The sequence below is a fragment of the Schistocerca cancellata genome, chromosome 3, assembly GCF_023864275.1.
Source record: "Schistocerca cancellata isolate TAMUIC-IGC-003103 chromosome 3, iqSchCanc2.1, whole genome shotgun sequence".
Taxonomy (NCBI): Eukaryota; Metazoa; Arthropoda; class Insecta; order Orthoptera; family Acrididae; genus Schistocerca; species Schistocerca cancellata.
In genome coordinates, this window is record NC_064628.1 from 66,060,638 (window position 1) to 66,075,015 (window position 14,378).

General features: G+C 37.0%; 1 pseudogene; it reads right to left on the reverse strand.

The window, feature by feature from the left end:
• Positions 1 to 1,908: 1,908 nt before the first annotated feature.
• On the reverse strand, positions 1,909 to 2,026 carry LOC126177842 (5S ribosomal RNA; annotated as a pseudogene).
• Between the last annotated feature and the right edge of the window lie 12,352 nt (positions 2,027 to 14,378).

Below are 14,378 nucleotides of genomic sequence, written 5' to 3' on the forward strand. Positions count from 1 at the left end.
TATTTGTCTAAATCACGATCGTTCACAAATGATTTACACCGACAACAGTTTAGAATGAAAACTTTTCATTTTACTAACTCACATCCACAAAACACACTGATGGCCACGTGATACTATGTCGGCGGCTCTTAGCTGCACTGACCTTACTGCACCGACGGGCCACGATCAAAAGACCACGGCCTTTGCCCCTGTCGTCTGTCCTGTGTCCGGTCAGGTGACACTACATTAGTCAAATATATTATTTCTAAACATGGCCATCATGCTTTTATAATGTTACAATATTAAAACACGTAAAACTAAATACCTTATATTGTTTTGTTGACACTCATTAGATTATTTACATATTTAAGAGCACTCCACTTTTTGACAGTTTCACCCCTCTTCTTTTGTTTAATCACTTATTTGCCTGAAAGGTGTGGCATACAAAATACTCATTTTGCTCTACATAGATCGAAAAATGAACAGTAACTTCACAATAAAAGACAATAACTTATTATGCAGAGGTTCTCAAACATTCTTACAACTTAATTTTTATATAAAGCATGTTCTTTAATGTCCAAAATATTATCCCTGCTACTATGCTTTAAATTTGAGTTTTGAACTATTTTGAAGAGCTCTTATGTTTATGGAGCACTCCTATTTCAGTGATCAGATACCCAGCAAATCCAATGATTAGCAAGACAAGCACACCTTACATTATTAACATATGTACCAAGTTACGCACTGAGACACAGGCAATTATGTAACTAAGTAATTCAATGTGAAACTGTTATATGCTGCCTCCTCTCTTTATCAAGAAGGTGGCTCCATAAATATATTGACTTGTGCTTGCTACACCCCAACTGTTCTTCCACTGTAAACATTACCACATCCAGCAAATTAGTTATACTATTACAGTATACCTTGTAACCTCACAGTGTACACACGTCTACATGTTGTACACTTAACAAAATATAAAAATGAGGCACAAAATGGAATTCACAAAATACAAGCACAAGGTATTCATATCTCATTTATGGACAAAAGGCTTCCATTAAATCATAAAACACTTGGTAATTGAAGTAAACCTATGAAAGAGAAAGCTTACAGTACATACTGGATTACAGCTCAAATATGTGTGATACATATCAGATTCAGTGACTGGTAACATGAAGCAGTACAAGGAACACAACACAGACTGTCACAATTCTGCTGGAGAGTGTAACAAATGTGAGATGGAAACAATACTCACTTGCCAGACACTTAAAGAGAAACTGCTAACGTCACATGCAAATTAACTGAGAAAATTACGAGAGACAATTCTCAGCATAGAATCTAGAAATATTCTTCAGATCCTTAATCATCACTCTTGTAGAGACCACAGCATAACTGAAGAGACAAATGATTGCCAAGAATCTTATAAGCAGTCACTTTCCTGTGCTTTACCCCTGAATGAAACAGAGGGTACTTAGTTCATCATGAACTTAATGTACAATACAATGAAAAGTAACCTTTAACATACTGTTACCAGGGACTTGGGAACTAAAGACATGGACTGTTGACTATTTTTGCAATCCTTGGGTAGAAACAAATCAGAAAGTTTGAATATTTGCTTATTTTTATTCCTGTCCTTTAGAGATTGTATATACATGCTGCTCAGCACAATAGCATTTTAAACAACTGTATAGGGGGTTAAAAACTAAACTCCTCTTGAACAGGCCATGAAGGCCCAACATTAATGACCAGCCGTCGTGTCATCCTCAGCCCACAGGTGTCACTGGATGCGGATATGGGGGGCGGGGGGGGGGGGGGGGGCATGTGGTCAGCACACTACTCTCCCGACCGTATGTCAGTTCCCAAGACCAGAGGCACTATTTCTCAATCAAGTAGCTCCTCAGTTTACCTCACATTGGCTGAGTGCACCCTGCTTGTCAACAGCACTTGGCAGACCAGATGGTCACCCATCCAAGTGCTAGCCCAGCCCGACAGCACTTAACTTCAGTGATCTGACGGGAACCGGTGTTACCACTGCCGCAAAACTGTTGGCTGTTAGGGGGTTAGACCAGATTTATTGCCACGCTGTAATTCATAGATCATTTCTTCTTCATTAAAATTTATTTTGACTAATATCTTTCATTGGAGGAGCTAGTACTGGCTTTGTACTCCTATACACCTTCTCCTTTTGTTCTTCCTTCTTCCCTTCAGTGTTTTACATTTTCACCTTCTGCTGCACCTGGGACCACTAAAGGGTGGAGCACAAAAACATGGCCCCAAATACAAAATACTTACTAATGATGCATTAATTATTGTCTGCTGTGATCAGATATAACAACAAACAGATAAACATGTAATAATTAGATAACAAAGAAATATAGATAAACTAAAATATCAGTGGGAGGAGAGAGAGAGAGAGAGAGAGAGAGAGAGAGAGAGAGAGAGCTCTTATGAAAAATACACATTCTTACAGGAAAAATGAGTTGGAAACCACCTTTGGAATCTACGATTTGATATCAGTAATTAGATTTCCAACACATGGATAAAGACAACAGTGCTCCAACTGATAATGTTTTCTTTGATGAAGCTCAAAGCTAGAAAAAAACTGTACACTAAGTAAACATTGCTCTCTCTGATTATGATGCGTAATTAAGATAAATATGGTGGTGCAGCATAGTGCAGATACTCTTCAGTGGAAATCATAATACTTAACAACTCTAGGATAAAATTTCTAACAATAATTTACAAGAGATTATCTGAACCAAAATTTTAAATGTAATTTAATCAGTTCCATGATAAATCCATGTCATTATTTGAAAATAGATCTCTATATAAGAAAAAAAAAGCTATTAAAAAACCTAGGACCATGCACTTTATACCAGAAATCAGTTGGCCTGAGAAAAAACTAAAGTCTATATGGAATGTAGTGAAATGAGGGACAGGACTACTGACATCAAAACAGCATACCACCACCACTGATTTGATATCAGTAATTAAATTTCCAACACATGGATAAAGACAATAGTGCTCTAACTGATAATCTGACTATACATGATCATTCACAAGTAGCAGGCACATTTAATAATCATTTCTTAAATGTAGTACAAAATATAGGGATGAAATGTTCAAGATAAAGGTCAAAGCAGTATGTTAAAAAGAAAACCCACATAAAATTCAATCATGAGTGTGTCTCACCCACTTCTCCTACTGAAATTAAGGAAACTATATATTCTCTCATGATAACACCTCATCTGGATCTGATGGTGTTTCAGACAGAATACTAAACACTTGTTGTCTTTTCTGCAACATGTAGCACATTAGTAATTCAGAGCATTTTTTCAGAGAGACTGTAATATACCACTGCCATAACCCTCCATAAGAAAAGTGATAAGGCAAATGACAATAAGTACCAATCTGTTTCCCTACTCACATCACTTTTCAAATCATTGGAGAAGGTGATGTATTCTAGTTTCCACCTGAGCAAAAATAATATTATAATAAAATCACTGTTCAGATTGTTGCTCAAACGGGAACACTATTTACATGTCCACTCATCAAATTTTACAAGTATTAAATGACAAAATAGCACCTGTTGGTATTTTCTGTGACTACCAAATGCATTTGACTGTGTGAATTACAATATTCTCCTTGATAAATTCAGGTTTTATGTAACTGATGATACAGTTAAATGAAGGGCAAAGTCATATCCAACCAAAAGAATGCAAAAATGTTGTATTTCATAATTCAATCAATGTAAGAAAAGTGGAAACATAAAAAATTTTAGGTTTCAGTATTGATGGGAATTTAACCTGGATAAATATTATGGAACACCTAAAGCAACTTATTTGAGCAATATTTGCCTTCTGAATAATTCCAAATCTTTGAGAAGTAAATCTCTTAAGTTACCATATTTTGTGAATTTTCGTACACTAATGTCATTTGGAATAATGTTCTGGGATAACTTACCTTTAAGAAAGAAAGTATTCTTAGCTCAAAAATATGATGTAGGAATAATGTGGTGCTCATCCACTACCATCTAGAAGACATTGGTTTAAGGAGTTTTGCATATTTAGTATCACTTCACAGTATATTTATTTCCTCATGAAGTTTGTCATAAATAATCCAATGCAGTACAAAAGTAACAATCATGTACGAGGTGTGATCAAGAAGAACGGGAATTTTTTAATTTTGTGTGATTTATACATCTGATTTTCAAACTTTTTATCTTGTTGGTACACATGTTCCTGATGTATGTCTGCATTTTCAGTTATTTTCACAGCAATTAGTTTATTGTTGACTGTCAAAAAAGGTTATACGTGTTTTTGACTGCATGGTGAATCTTTCCTTCTGAAAAAGATGGATGAAAGAATTTGCGTTAAATTTTGCTTGAAAGCTGGAATAAATGCAGCACCACATTTTAAATGTTAACTGTGGCTTTTGAGGAAGCAACTATAAGCAAGACAAGAATTTATGAGTTGCATAAATATTTCAAAGTGTGTAGAGAAGATGCTGAAAACAACTACCACCATGGAAGCCCTTGTAGATCAATTACTGATGACAATGTGGAAGAAGTAAAGAAAATGGTTCAGGAAAATTGCCGAATCACTATCAGAGAGGTTGCTTATGATGTTGGCATATCCTTTGGATCATGCCACGTAATTTTCTCAGATTTTTTTGGGCTTGAAATGTGTAGCAGCAAATTTTGTTCTGGAACTGATTAATTTCATGTAGACATTTTTCAGAAACGGCTGAATGATGTCAACAGCAATCAAGAAGTTCTAAAGAAGGTTATAAAAGGTGATGGAACACAAGTACATGGGTATGACATTGAAACCAAGGCCCAATCATTCCTATGGAAACTGCCTGAAGAGCCAAAACCGAAAAAAATTCAGCAAGTTCGATCACATGTGAAGGTTCTTCTCATTGTTCTGTCTGATGCCAGTTGGATTGTGCATCATGAGTTCCTGCCCTATGGTTGTAGAGAGCTAATATGGAATGCTGTCTGTTAGTTTTGCATCATTTGTGTGAAGCAATCTGGAGAAAATGACCAAAATTGTGGCAAAATCACTCATGGAAATTGCATCACAATAATGCTCCCACTCACACCTCAATGCTCGTTCAAGATTTTTTGTCAAAAAGCAAAACCATTATGTTGCCTCAACCACCAATTTGCCAGACATGGCCATCTGTGACTTCTTTCTATTTCCGAGGCTGAAGAGGACCATGAAAGGATGTAATTTTGCCACCATTGATGAGATAAAAACAGAATCACTGAAGAAGCTGAACACCATAATGAACAGTTGAGTTCCAGAAGAGCTTCCAAGTTTGGAAAAAGCACTAGCACAAGTGTATTATATCTGAGTGGGATTATTTTGAAGGGTGCAAAGTTGATGTTAATACTTCTTTAATAAAAACAAAAATTCACGTTATTTTTTGATAAGGGGGGCGGGGGGGTTGATTTGGGGGAAGAGACCAGACAGCAAGGTCACTGGTCTCATCAGATTAGGGAAGGATGGGGAAGGACGTCGGCCAAGCCCTTTCAAAGGAACCATCCCAGTATTTGCCAGGAGAGATTTAGGGAAATCACGGAAAACCTAAATCAGGATGGCTGGACATGGGATTGAACCGTCATTCTCCCAAATGCGAGTCCAGTGCATGAGCTAACCACTGCACCACCTTGCTCAGTACTTTTTGATAAAGCCTCGTATTAACTACAATACCCGAAGAAAAACTGACAGTCATTACTACTTACAGCAATCACTACTTTTTTGTGCCTATCTCTTATTCACTTTGATTTTTTGGGCCAAATTATCACCTGTCCTTATATCATCATTTATACTTTCCTATAAGATTTATCATAATCATAAAGTAATGTGCACAGTGGCTGTGGTGCTACGTGGATAGCACTTAGTGTGTGGACGTGCATCTGCCTGAAGAAATATCATGCAACAGACACACAGACACTACCCATAAGACCTTTAATGTTGTTGGCCTGTTTATTCTCAGCTGTTGGTAACACCCTCATGTTCAGAAAAAACAGATCACCTTGAATGACTAGAGGTAGGACATTCATATTCAGAGGACACATACAGTACCATGTTCTGCTGAAATGATTAATATTTCAGTCACCTCAGTTCGGCATGTGTCCTGTTGCCTGCTACGCAAATGGTGCACCACGGGCCCTGATAACTTGTTCCATTTGCGATGACATCAACACATATAAGTCGCAAATGGCATCCTGTAATATAGCCAGTCATGATGCATTCACCTGGTTCCAAAATTCATCTGTGGTGGTTAGCATTGGGTCACAGAACTGCAACTGTCATTTCATCACATACCACACACTTTTGACTGGTGAAAAGGCTGGTGCTCTGGTGAGTCAGGGCCAAAGGCTGACATCCTGTGAAACCAAGAAGCCACATGCTCATGCAGCAACATGTGGTCATGCATTGGCTTGCTGAAAAATGGCATCTGGGGTGTTGTTCAGAAATGGTATGACTATGACTGGCAGGATACCACTCTCCTACGTCACACAGGTCACAGTGTCCTGGACACACACCAACTGTGATTTTCGTTTGTATGCAATAGCACCCCTCACCATAAGGCCGTGAATTGGTGTTGTATGTCTTATGCGAATGTAGTCACTGTGATGCAGCTCCCCGTCTGTGGTTGACCAAAATGTGGCCATCATTTTCAAACAAACAGAACCTAGATTCTGTCCAGAGACACTATCTGATGTCATTACTGTCCCCAAGACATCATTCCAAACATCACTCCTGTCTAATATGTTTCTGCACATTCATCAGATAGCTGGAGAAGTGGACGGTATGCATGTAACCGATGCCATAATAAACGGTGACTGTCTGTCAGCCCTGATGGTGCATGACGTGTGTTCCACTGTTGCATCACAGCCAAGGAGGAGACAGATCTGTCCTGCAATGCCATTTGGATGAGCTGTTGATCTTCTAGTGGGGTGGTCTGGATGGTGGGACCTGACCCACCTCCTCATCTTCTACAGCCATCCAGGAATCATTCTGCATACACACATTGCACTACTGAAACACTTCGTCCCACAAGAGCAGCAATTTCCTGGATGGATGCATTACATTCTCTCATGCCAATAATGTGCCCTCTTTTGAACTCACTGATCTGACAGTATGGTCCGCACTTATGTCTGTGAGGCATCCTGCACGTCACACTGATCCATTACCTTTGGTTTATAGTAAAGAAGCTGAAGGTACATTTTATCAGCAGGTGGGTTTGAGCAGCAATATCGATGTTGACCTTGATCTGTGATCCAACATTGTTCAAATGCAGAACGTAATAATGTACCTATCCTGTGAATATGAATACTGTGTTCCGGAGTCAAGTGTAGGACCAGTCCCCCCCCCTCTCCCCACAGAGGCTACTGTAATTGGGGTGGCTTATCTGGATATGTTGTAAGAATGGCCCTTTCCATGATTCAAGGGTGAACCTGAAGCCCTTATTTTGCAACAAGATGGAGGCTCTCCCATTGCCATCTATTTGTATGAAAATGGCTGAACGTTGACGTGCCTAACGATTAGATTGCTCATACTTGTCATTTCAACAGAGCTCTTTCCCTCTGGCCTCCATGTTCACCTGACTTCACACCACATGATCTTTTCCTTTGTGGCTTTAAAAACGTTCCTGTCTATGTTCTGCCACTATATAATGTTTTTCCAGAGTTGGGACACAAAACTGAAGAGGTTACTGCTTCCATTATTCCAGACATGTTAACCAAAGTGTGGGAAGAATTCGATTTTGGGTTGGATATGTGCCCCATAGCTGAAGGTGCACATACTGAACCTTTGTAAGAAAAACTAGATTAGCTTACTTTAAATTTTATTTATGGTCTATTGTAAAGAATTCGAATTAAACTGTTATAATGTTGTTGTTGTGGTCTTCAGTCCTGAGACTGGTTTGATGCAGCTCTCCATGCTACTCTATACTGTGCAAGCTCCTTCATCTCCCAGTACCTACTGCAGCCTACATCCTTCTGAATCTGCTTAGTGTATTCATCTCTTGGTCTCCCTCTATGATTTTTACCCTCCATGCTGCCCTCCAATACTAAATTGGTGATCCCTTGATGTCTCAGAACATGTCCTACGAACCGATCCCTTCTTCTAGTCAAGTTGTGCCACAAACTCCTCTTCTCCCCAATTCTACTCAATACCTCCTCATTAGTTATGTGATCAACCCATCTAATCTTCAGCATTCTTCTGTAGCACCACATTTCAAAGGCCTCTATTCTCTTCTTGTCCATACTATTTATCGTCCATGTTTCACTTCCATACATGGCTACACTCCATACAAATACATTCAGAAACGACTTCGTGACATTTAAATCTATACTCGATGTTAACAAAATTCTCTTCTTCAGAAACACTTTCCTTGCCATTGCCAGTCTACATTTTATATCCTCTCTACTTCGTCCATCATCAGTTATTTTGCTCCCCAAATAGCAAAACTCCTTTACTACTTTAAGTGTATCATTTGCTAATCTAATTCCCTCAGCATCAACCGACTTAATTCGACTACATTCCATTATCCTCGTTTTTCTTTTGTCGATGTTCATCTAATATCCTCCTTTCAAGACACTGTCCATTCCGTTCAACTGCTCTTCCAAGTCCTTTGCTGTCTCTGACAGAATTACAATGTCATCGGTGAACCTCAAAGTTTTTATTTCTTCTCCATGGATTTTAATATACTATTGAAAATGGACCAGTCTTTTATGGGCACCCTGTATTATTATGGAAGCTGAAATAGTATGGCATTACTAACACTGCTTACTGATTGGTTGAAATGATAGCTGAATTATGAAACAGAGCATAAATTCAGATTTATTTATTTATTTTATCCATCTTTCAGCACTAACATGCAATCGATGTCGTCAGAAGAGTTACAGCTATATCTAAGTCTGCAAAGAAATTGTGAAAACGTTTTCTCTTTGAGGCTTTAATTAGGCCTCAGTTCTTTCTAAAGCAAGTTACTAGTGTAATGTGTTCTGATTCAAAAGCTTTTTGACCACTAACTGAACATAAATCCTAGAGCCCTAGTGTCATAATTACTTCAGTAGACCAGTAGGTATAGAAGTTTTCGCAATCTACTGCTTTATCCAGTTGCAGGAAATAAATGTATACTGGCTGATTTTTTTTTCCTTGTTAGTATTTTAAAAGTGTAAATGAATTGTGATGGACAGTGACCAAACAATACTCCTTGTGGAATTTATTTGTGACCCTTGGATAAGAAAGTTAAGGCAGCAGGTTGGTAAGTTGTTAAAAAAATTGGGGATAATGGAAGCATTCGATTCCACCCCTCTGCTTTGACCAATATATGTCACAAATATGGTGGAAACGACCATTCACAACAACTCCCATACCACTCCTACGATGTCATCATGTAAACATGACAACAAACATGAAAATAGATCGAAAAACCACCAAACAGATATTCCTCCAAAAATATAATGAAACTAATGGACAAATGGGGAAATTGGGGATTTTTGGGTGGGGACAAACTAAATATAAACACATGCCACTACACCAAACAAGCCGTTCAAGTTGTTCTGTTTTTTCCAAACATGAGTTTAATATATAAATGATTTTACATAATATCTAGGTCAAACTCAATAAGACAATTCACATTTTGTCAAAATGTTTAGGGAAAAAAAACTGTGTTTACCAACGAACAACAGAAGGGTGAACATTTTATCACCTCACCACCTCTGTCTGCATTTTGAGCTGCCTGCAGTCAGTCTATAACCATTCACTACAATTTGTTTGACAAATGGTGCCTAGAGACTATTTGACAGAGTTATAATGAATGAGGATAAATGAATAAATTAAAAAGAATATTCTTAATTTTTAGGTGTTTAAACTGAGAAGAATCTTAATTGGAAATCATGTCACATATCTTCTTGAATGTCTAAGCCCTGCAACTTTCTAATTACAGATAATACCTGATTTTGGAGATAAAATGTTACAAAGTTGACTTACTTTTCCTTTTTTCATTCATTAATGTCTTATGGCATCATATTCTGGGATAACTTGTCACAGAGGGGGAAAAGTGTTTGTTGCACTGAAGCATGTAATAAGGATAATAGTTGTGTCTACTGTAGAACTTCTGGCACCCAGCTGTTTAAACAGTTGGGCACACTGAAAACAGTCTCAGAGTACATTCACTCCCTTTTGAGGTTTTTTATCAACTACTAACTACTTTTTGAAAAGGACAGTAACATTCATAATTGTTACATTATGAGGACAAATGATTTACACTATCTATGACTCAACCTTAGTTTAGCACAGAAAGAAGAGTGCTACAAAACTATGAAACATTGTCCTTCTTAATCACCATACAGAAAAATAGTGAAGTTGTTGAAGAATCTGGTCTACCAGATGACATGATAAAGAATCTGTCAACACCATCTACTATGCTGCCAAGGCTGTACGGTTTGCCTAAAATTCACAGAGAAGATGTTCCATTGTGACCTATAATTAATGCTGTAGATTTCCCAATCTACAAGCAAGCGAAATCTCTAACGAAGTTATTTAAGTGAGTTGTTGGTTGTTGTGATCATCGTATTAATAAATCTCAAATGTTCAAGTAAACAATTCAGAATCAATACAGGTGAAATTATGGTCAGTTTGGATGGGGTCTTTCTGTTCATGAAAAACCCGTGGAAGACACATTAAAGATATTAGCAAACTATTTCCCTACTGAGACTATCAAACTGTTTTATCATAATTTAACAACCACCTACTTTTTGTGTAGTGGTAAAATTCATGAAATAAGTAACAGAGTAGCCTTGGATCTCCATTGATTCCTGCAATGGCATTTGAAGAACACACATTAAATTCAACTACTTTCACTATGGTTATGACCTATTTATGGTATGCCTAAATAGAGTCAAAGCTCTTCACCTGTTTGTTGATCATATGAATATATGCACCATAGTATCACATTCACCATCGAGATGGAGGGAGAAGGAAAACTAGCATTTTTGTATTCTTTCTTGCCTGAAAATCAGATGGGCAGCTAGGACACACTGTTTACTGGAAGTCATCACATCCTGAACTACATCTATTCGTCATCCAACTCAAAAGCTTTCATTCATCATCCAACTCAAAAGAAAGCAGTTTTAAATATACTGATACACAGAGCTAAAACTATCTGTGACAAAGAACATCTAAATTCTGAGATCAGATACACAAGAAACGTATCCCAGTGGAATGTATAGTGATCAAGATATTATCCATCTCTAAGAAACAGAAACATAGAGATACTCAATCGGTAGAATGTGCTAATTCCTTCCTTTCTTCAGTGAGAGAGAGAGAGAGAGAGAGAGAGAGAGAGAGAGAGAGAGAGAGAGAGAGAGAGGCACCCCTGGGTAATCAGAGCATTCAGTCCATTTTCCAACCATCCAAGAAAATTAGACATACTGTGGCCAATAAAAGATGGTCTTAGTGTTGGTGTTCCTTGAATTAATAAAGTTCCTTATGAATGTGGCAGCAGTTACATTGGTCAGTCAATACAAATGATTTCAGGACACTGCGCAAGACAAAGAAGCCATATTAAATATCATAATTTCAACAAATCTGCTGTTGCTGAACACAGCTTCATGAACTAATATATTTATTATGTTTAATGAAATGGAAATATTACCCCACTCATCTACCTACTGGTACTCCATTATCAAAGAAACCACTGAGATCAGAATGTGTAACAAATACTTTAACTGGAAAGTGGCTACACATTTAGTGATGCATGATGCTGAAAGGCAACATAGGAATGAGCCACCATCCAATGAAACCAGTGTTGCTATCAATGTTCTTCAGTCATAGAAATCGACATAGCATATGGAAGTTCTGTGACTTTGAGACATATCCATAATTTGGTCCACTAAATAAGGTATCTAACAATTACTGCTATCTCCTTATGATGATGACAGAGTCTGTTTCAGATGAATGGTTTAGACTGAATACAAATCTGATGCAGCATGAAGTCCATGAAGCATTTATTCAAGGATGTCACACTGAAAAACTACGTTGTTGACTCCTCTTACTCTGTAAAAGAACTTTTTGGTGTGTAGTAGTAGTATGATTTTGTGTGTGTGTGTGTGTGTGTGTGTGTGTGTGTGTGTGTGTGTGTGTGTAAGAGACGGAGGGGGAGGCATTGAATATAGCTAAACGCAAATCACTGTATGCTTAATAGAAAAAATTCTTAAGGAATTGTATAAATGGTCAGCATGTTGCCATATTTTCTGCTGACAAGAGGAACTGCATATCACAGTATGATGTCGCAGTTATGAACCAGGGAACTTGTAAACAACTAACCAACTAAGCATTAGTTTGCATGTAGTAATTTTTTTTCCCCAGCAGTATTGCATTAACATTGTACTCAACATTTCTGGCAATTGCATCTTATTTCTGCTAGTTACTGATGGTTTTGTGATTCTTCCTCATGTGTGGAAAGCAGTGCTTGATGCAGAATCCCAACAACACATTGTCACAACTCACTTGTCATAGAAACTAAAATATATATACTGTATTTAAATAAAAGTAAATATCTATGTGGGACAAATAGTCATAAATTGCCCACCTTACCAACACATCACTCTGTATTTCACATGCTATACATGCTACATTTTGAAATATTAACAAATTATTGCTCAACTAACAATAATATAAAAACTGCAAAGACCTTCAGTGAATTTTCATACTCACAAGTACCTAAAAATCATCATCTGTCTGAAGTCCACTGCTGGATAAATAGCAGTAGACAACCATCCAGCAGTAACAAATCAAGTGGAAAGCTGTTGATATTTGAACACATACTTTAATGTAAATTTTAAATATCAGAAGCATATCTTCCATTTGAAGAAATACATATGTACAATAGAGAAATATAATTTTACGCAGAATACAGAAATTTGTTTCTCTCTCTTTGAAAGCTGTACTGTTAATTCTCACTGTGTTTATGTTTACTTGCATATTTCATTTAAGTGAAATCTTCTTATTGTAATTTCATGGAACAAGGATAAGTTTAAAAAAAGAGCCCACAGATAAAAATTCATGAAGTGTAATAACAAAATACATGACTCATATTTCACTTTAGTGCCATTTAGTTTCTTTTCTCCTCTAATGTATATTTTTAGAAATACCATAACATAACAACTACAGCAAAACATTAGTGTTACAATATACATGATGAAAATAATGATACTGTTTATGTCAATCCATCTCAAACCTTATGAGAGGAATGGAAATCATATTTAATATTCACCACGCAAAAATAGTATTTAAATCCTGACAGCATTTTGCATGCAAGTGAACCTAACCACTATTTGAATTGTGCCTAATCACAATATTTTGCTTGTCATTACCAGAGTGAATACAAACATGTAAACCACCTAAACACAACTGATTCAGTAAGTATTACTTTGATTTGATGGTGTAGGAGGGTCTGTAGAGCCTTTGTGTTTGTGCAGTATATGAAAATTCAAGTAAGACTTTTGCCTGTATCTCTTATTGCAAACTGGACATGGAAACTGGGCTCCTTTACCACACTGTAGTCTAAGGTGTGCTAGCATGCTTCTTCTGTACTGGTATATCTTCCCACAATTTGGACAGCTGTTTGCTGTGCCATCTCTGAACATTGGATAGTCAGTAAAATATGCAAGTTCTTGCTGATTACCTGGCAGATCCTGTCCTGGCAGAACACCTGGACAAACAAGAATAAAGAATGAAAAACTGAATAAATAATCACTGCGAGCAAAACAGATACAGACTTCTTCATATATAACTGTAAAATTATCGAATAGAGAGGGGGGGAAAGGGGGGGGGGGGGCATTAACATCGGCACATTTAATCTCATCTTTCAACATTACTTTACAAGCACAAGATCTTTACTTGAAGACCAAAATGGTTAGAATTTTTCTTCTTTGAACACAGAGTCAGTCATGTTGATTTTTATAACTGCTATCATAAATCTGAAACAAATTTTTTGACAATGCCTATGCAACACAAACTGCAATGTTTATATTATGAAAATTACTGCTGTGAAATAAAATATTCTAACTTTATTTACATAATATTAGAAATTTATGAAGAATAATGTTGACATAAATTAATACATTAGCAACACAAACAAGACTGAAATACAGTAGTTTTCAGTCTTTCAGAACTAAACGTTTTCTTTCTTTCTTCCCTTGATTATAAAATTTGCAACAAATTGTAAACATGTGTATAGAATTGTAAAGGTAACCACTCAACAGATAGTTCTGGCACTGAGTGGTTAAGAGGAACACAAACAAGATGAAAATGTCACTAAGCTTTTGGAGAATGTCCTGCTTAAGAGCTGACTGACTAACAAAAAACACTCAATCT